Source organism: Episyrphus balteatus, chromosome X (assembly GCF_945859705.1).
Source record: "Episyrphus balteatus chromosome X, idEpiBalt1.1, whole genome shotgun sequence".
Taxonomy (NCBI): Eukaryota; Metazoa; Arthropoda; class Insecta; order Diptera; family Syrphidae; genus Episyrphus; species Episyrphus balteatus.
The window spans coordinates 3,816,452-3,824,069 of NC_079138.1; positions in this window are offsets into that span (position 1 = coordinate 3,816,452).

A 7,618-nucleotide genomic window follows, 5' to 3' on the forward strand; every position below is an offset into this window, starting at 1 on the left:
AAAAAAAAAAGAAAACAAACAAATACAATTTATTATGGACTTTTATACTTATTTTATAAAATATATTTTTTAATCTTAAACTGTGTTGTTTTTTAAATCCTTTTTTTATATATATTTTTGAAGTGCATTTATACGTATTGATATATACAAAAAAAAAAGAAGAACAAAACCCCTATTGCAACTGTAAGAAAAAATAAGAAAAAAATTCTTAGCATTAAGTAAATAATAATAAAAAAAAATAAATAAATAAATAAACACAATTTTTAGTACACAATTCGCTTTAGAGATAATATATACATTAAAATACACAAAACATAAGACAAATATATATAGCTATTTAGATTAAAAAATAAATAATATTTATATATATATATATCTATATATATAACAATAAATCAAGCTAATAACATATAAAAGTATAAAAAAGAAAAAAAATATAACGGGCATGCCTCTGAAAGTATATATATATATTTCTTTAATAATACTTTATATTTTTATTTCATTATATTGATTCGCTGTTTAATATGCTATTTTTAATGCTTATTTAATTTTATTTTACGATCAGTTTATTTTATATGTTTTAAATAAAGTGTATGTATAAAACTGAAAAAAAAACAAACATAGAAAATAGAAAAAAAAAATAAACTTTATACTTTTTTTTCTACATAAAAGTTATTAAGTATTTTTTTAAATTTTGTTTCCTTTTTTTTCGTTCTTTTTTTTTTGCGCCGAATTGAACTATCAACAGGGTGATTTTTATGAGATGCGACAAAAAGCTCAAGCGTGTAGATTGGGTTGAAACAACAAAAAAAGTTTATGATATGGGTCTAGGCGATTTATTTAAAAAAAAAATTAGGTACTTATTAATTTAAAAAAAGTTGTTGAAAACAACGGATTTTTTTAAAGTGGCAAATCCATTCTTTATTGTTCTTGTCATATATACATAAATTGTTTCTTACATTTGAGATCAATTTAGAAATAGGACTTTTTATGTTTTTTTTTTTTGCAAAATGTACCATTAGTTATTTCATAACTATGGATGATAAGATTAAAAAAAGACTCATTTGGTAAAAAAAAAAAATCTGCAAATATGCAATAGTTTTTCTGTTTTGAGGGATAGAAACATTGAATAATTACAAATAGAAGAAGACACCCTGCAAAACAGCCGCTAGTTATGTTGGTGGCGTAAGTGTCATCCGATGAGGTTTGTGTATTAAATAAATAAAAAAAAAAGGAATTTTTAATGAAGGTTAAAAAAAATGATTAGTTAAGGCGCAATCCTATAATGTAGTTCACCTTTCTTCCGGTGCTTTTAGCGCATGAGTAATCTGCGATGTTAGTTCTATTTGTAATTATTCAATGATAAAGTTATTTAGATGAAATTAAACACCGCATTTTTGGAGTTGTACAGTTTACTTACATGATACTTCTATCACTTTATCTGTAAGTTTGTAGATTTATTTTAGGTGGATTATATTTACAAAATCAAGCCTAATTTTAATCTTATCGTCCATAGTGTCGTATACATTTTGCAAAAACCATTAAAAGGCCTAAAAACAAAACAATTTTGAAAATTTTGGTTTTGGGAAATTTCTTATGACCATGCAATTACGTCATTTGAAAAATCATATTTGGTATGTACTAATTTTTTGGGCTAGTGTAGTTGGTTAATTACCTTGGCTATTTTTTACTGCATGTCCCAAAGTAATTAATACTTAACGTAGTTTTTTTTTAAGTTAATGCAAAAGAATTATAAATAATGGATTATGTTGTCATACAAACAAAACGTATATACTTCGTTTATTGCCTAACTACCAAGGAGAATTTGACCTCAAAAACCAGACAAAATTATTAAAGATTTTTTTTGGGTTTCAATTATTTATTTAAAAAAAATTTTAAAATAATAAATCAAGAAATATAATAAAGTCATTTATATATCATAAAAGATAAATAAAAAGTCTGGTATTGGGCTAGGTTTGAATGATCATAATGGTGTAGTGTGTAGATTTCTCCTAAACGGCTTTTCTGTTTTAAAGTTTTTTTTTTTTTTACACAAGATATATTTAAATATCTTAATATTAATTTAGTATCAACTGTTTTTTTTTTTTAATTTAAAAATTAATTTCATCCACAGAAATTTTTAAAAACAGAAATAACAATAATAAATAATTGGCTGAGTCTGATTCATCACATTTTTAAATTGCCAAAAATTCATTCAAAGCGTAAAGAATATGAGAAGGTGGAGTCAAAAGTGAATTCAGTTTGTGAATCGAACTTGAGATTCACGTGAATAGCAGAAAAAGAATGAATGATAGTGTAGTTAACCCAATGGAAAAGATAGAGTGTATTGGGTCTGATATTTACGTGAATTGCAAAATAGTGTTGTCAAGCGATTTTAGGGCAAGTTTAGGATTCGTTAAAAAAAATTCGAACTCGAGATAATAATCAGATATGAGATTATGATGATGGAAATGTCAAAAAGTGGGTCCGGTTTGTTTTAAACTTGGTAGTTAAGAGTTTTTTGTGATTCCCTAGAGAGGAAATTGAAATTTTCTTAGACCCAAAATTAACAGCACCTGTTATGGCAACCAAATGGAGACGCTTGTTTTTCTCAAAAATGGCTCTAACGATTTTTATTAAAAAAAAAAAACGTAATAAAAAGTAATTTTGCAAATAAAATACTTTTGAAATAAAAAAAAATATTTGTTGGGTTTTTTATTTATGCTTGCCATAGAACAGCTCTAACGATTTTCAATTTTTTTTTCTTCAAAAATTCTTTGTTATACAAGAAATCAAATGAAATAGTATTTTGTTTGTAGGTCAAAATCATTTAAAGAGAAACCTTTTTTTATTTCTTGAAAAAATTCTTTGTGAATTGATAAAAAAAAAAAAAATAAATAATATTCTAAGCAAGTTTTAAAATAAGATTAAGTAATTGGACCCAGTTTTGCATTTCATTATCTTAAAACAATTGATTTTCTTTTAAAAAATTGACTTTCTTGCCTAAATGTTGGAAGTAGACCTAGACACCCCTATTAAGCGTTTCATTATTTCTTCATTTAACTTAACCTTATTGTGAAATTATATGAGTTAAGATTTATTCTTAATTTGCATTTATTCTTTGTTACTTTTTTATATTGTCGACTTATAGTGAAAAACAACTACACTTCTAACAAAAATATTAAAAAAAATAGTAAATATTTCTAAAAACATTTATTTAGCTACAATTTTACAATGTAATAAGCTTTGATGTCGCAAAATTCTATAGCACTGCTTAATGTTTCATTTGAGTGTCCGTGTAAATTTCTTTTTTTGTAAGCATCTCCGAATCATTTCATTCGACGCCTAATATCCAGACGACAAATTTGATAGATTGAGGTAGATTTTAAAAATTGATCATCCAAAAACCAAACTGTTTTATTATACCTAAATTTGTTTCTTTTTTCGTCGGGCTTTGTCGGCTAGTTGTTTTTATTAGATTTCGTTAACATTTTTGTCCACAGAAAACACTAAGCATCCTTTTTCGTAAAAGTATCAGTAAAGAAACTCAAAAAATTTATACAAACATGTATTTTTTTAATTTCAGTTACAAGAATAGGTAAGATATTAAAATTACAAAAATTATTTGATTTATTATTTTATTTCAGCCACCATTGTAAAAAAAACTCCTTCATTTTTTCTTAAAATTAAATTTGTCATATTTATTTAATAATTTTGTATTGTAGTTCAAATGTTTAGTATATATCATGGAACCTTTCTTTTACACCCGTTTTGCAATCATTGTCAATTATCAATTGATGGACGATAGACATTTAGTCAACTATTTAATGTAGTTTTTCAATGACATTTCAATGAATATAACCAACCGTTTTTGAGATACAACCTTAGTAAATTATAATAATAACATACCGAAATCTAATTTTTATAACTATAACTAATAGATAAGCTATTGATAGTTGTAAAATGCAATAAGAATAATAATGTCACCTAATTCATTACAATTATTCTGCAAGTTTTGTTATAATTTCATTGGTAAATTTCGAGGTTTTAATCAAAACTAACATTACAATGATGAAGAAGTTAAAAAAAACGTGATTTTCGTTATAAAGCTTGCGTAGGTCGTCCGTTCGTGCGTGTCTGTGGGTCTGTTTGTCCGTATACGTTCATCTGTACCTTGACCTATGGCCTAAACGGTTTGTTTTGCTTAAGATTTGGTATAGATTATTTTTAATTAATTTCCAAGATAAATGAATTTAATTTGGCCCACTTATTGCATTTAGAATCCGTGTCTCATTGCTAAATGTATACGTGTAGCATTGTTAACAATTACAAACGGTTACTAAGAATAAACAACAGTATTCGTAGAAAAAAAAAGCTTTGGAAAAATCGAAATAACATCTTTATAATTTTTTTTTTTCTGATGTACATACAACATATGTACATAATGGGCTCTATCCTGAATCTCCAGGGAAATTTTAATTCCCTCGGAATATTTTTTTCCCTCGGAATTTTTTGAAAATCGTGAATCTCCCTTGGAATTAATTTCCAGGAAACAAAAAATCGTATGAAATGACAGCTAAATTTCCCTGAAAATTTTGTTGTCGATACCAATTAATTCCGAGGGAAACTTTTCATGATCATTTTCGTTCCCATGTTTAAAACATGGGAACATTTTCAGGGGAATTTTTATCAGGATTGCCCCCAAAAGAATTTAATGCCAACCGTTTTTAATTGGAAAAATAATTGAAAAATTCCATTTAAAAGTTGACCAATTATCAATTTGATAGTTGACATTCGCAATACTGGTGAGTTATTACAGCTTTCTTCGAGTTGTTTTATTTGGTTTGGGATTTATACTCCCGCTCCCGCTGTAATATTACCTATCATTGCAAGCAATGATGGAAAGTGGATATTGGGTAACAGATTCCTTGTTTATATTTTTTTTTTTTCAAAAAGTTACAAAATATTATAATAAGTTATCCGTTCTTAATTTATTTTTTATTTAATTTTTTTTTTCTGTCAATGTTTCAAAAACGTACATAATGTTTAAAACGTATTAATGTAAATTCTCTGTAATTAAAGTTCTTTCAAACTATGAAAATATTTGATACTTAAACAAATATCTGTAATAAACTAAAAAAAAAAATATAACTGCCTTTTCTCACACATCTAAATTACATATATATATATATATGTATATATATAAAACGAAAAAGAAAATTTAATAAAATATATAACAAAAACTTTGCATTAAGTACAAGCATAAAAAAGAAACTTTTTAAAAAACAATTCAACTCATTCAATTCACTCACCCAGCCCAATTCTATTATAAACATCTCTCTCAGTCTTAAAGAAACTACATAAATAATAATAAGACTAATAAGTGTAACATGGTTTTATTTAGAACATTCTAAGACTTTGACAAACATATTCCAAGAAATTATATAAAGTTTTTCAAAACTGTATGAAAGAAAAAAAAAAAATAGAAGATCGATAAATAAAAAAAAAAAAAAATATTTACTTAAAATTGAGTGCTGCTTAAAAAGAATATAAAAAAAAAAAATTAAGACTAACATACATATAAAGCACAAAATCATGTCTATTTATTTTATTTTATACTTTCCCTCTTAATCGTTCACCATTAAAACCATGGTGGAAGATACAAAAAACAACACAAAAAAAACTCGTACAATAAAAAAAAAACATAATAATTAAAAAAATCGAGATTGTACATTTTTAACTCAAATAAATACTAAAAAATAATAATACAAAAACACACAAAAAAAAAAACATATAGTAAATAGTTTTTCAAAAATCATGAATTTCTTCACTTGTTCAATAACATAATAATAAAAAAAAAAATATAAACAAAAAGAGCAAACAAAATTAATTTCGATATATAAACATATATAAATATATATATATATATCTATCAATATGCGCTTTTTATATAATAAATATAAGAGATATTTATTTACATATATTCTTGAATAAAAAAATAATATATCTCTAAATTTTTTTAATTTATTTTTTCACTAATGCATAATAATAATAATAAATTACAAAAAAAAAAAAAAAATAAAATAAAATAAATAAAATAAAATTAAACAAATGTAAAAAAGTTTTACATACAAAAACAAAATAAACTATACATAATTTTATATGATGAAAAAGCCTAAGTACCTACACACTAAACTTTAAAACTATATATTTATTTATTTTTTAGGTATACAAAAACTGAGTAGTTTCTAATTTTTAAAAAATTTGGTATTAAACAAAAGAAAACAAAAAAAAAAAAAAAACAATCTCATTGTAAATATAAAATAATAATGAAAGAACAAAAAAAAAAAAATTAAAATAAAACATCCACGTCAAATCAATTGGATTACAAGAAGACAAAAATCTGTAAAAATAGTTGATCTATAATTATTTATATTTCGTATAAAAAAGCATATGCTCACAATTTTAATAAGACACAAAAAATGTTATAAAATGAAATAACATGCATATAAAAAAAAAAATGTATGAAATACGTTAAAAACAAACAAAATATTCCTCATCCCTGTCTCTCTTTCTTTATTTAACAATAAAAAAAAACCCCTTGATAAAACAAAATTTATAAATAAAATAAATAAAAAAAAAAAAAACGATTTCTTTTTTCTTTTATTATAAAAAAAATATTGTATGTAAATAAAAATATTGTATGTAATATGAATTATATAAGCATAAACTTTGATACATCAAAAATTAAATTAAAAAAAAAAAAAACAAAATATCTAAATTTAAAAGTTAAATATATTTAGGTAATATATAAACACTCACATTTAAAAAATAAGAATACGCTACGAACAAAAACAAAAGAAAAAAAAATTAAATAACAAAAACAAAAAAAAAAAAAAAATGAATTGTTTCATAGATAATGAAAAACAAAAGGATATTTATCATTACATAGGTATTTCATTATTTTGGTTATTATCATAAATATAATTATTATCCATAACAATTTTAAGAAAAAAAAAAAAAAAATAAGGATATATTGAATTACAACAAAAAAAAAAAGTGAAAACCAAACTTCAAGTTTAATATTAAAACAAATAAAAATAAAAAAAAAAAATGTGTGGATACAAAAAATCGACAAAATGAAATATATATATTAAAAAAAAGACGAATCACGGAGAAAAAAAGTAAAAATAAAAAAAAAATATGTAAATTCGCGCTTGATTGTTTTATTTAATAGACTCCTCCGGTATGACACTACGTAACTCATGATTTTTGTTCAATTCTATCATACTTTAATCCACGAATTGTATCTTTAAGTCTTTGACTATGTAAAAAAAAAGAAAAAAAAAATAGCCAGGATTTTGTTTCGGAGGGGGTTAGGTTTAAAATCTGTCAAACAAAAAAGTTAAACTACCTATTTGAATATTTCATTTTTTTGGCAACAAAGATAAAATTTAATAAATAGGATCTAGTCAACTTCTAATTTATTTAAATTACTTTAAAAAATTACAAAGGGAATAGAAAGGGAATCCTCATTTAACTATACAAAAATTATAATTACCATGCTGTAGTCATGTATTCAAATGACCTGGGGCCTGTTTCAAAGCTGCTTCATTTA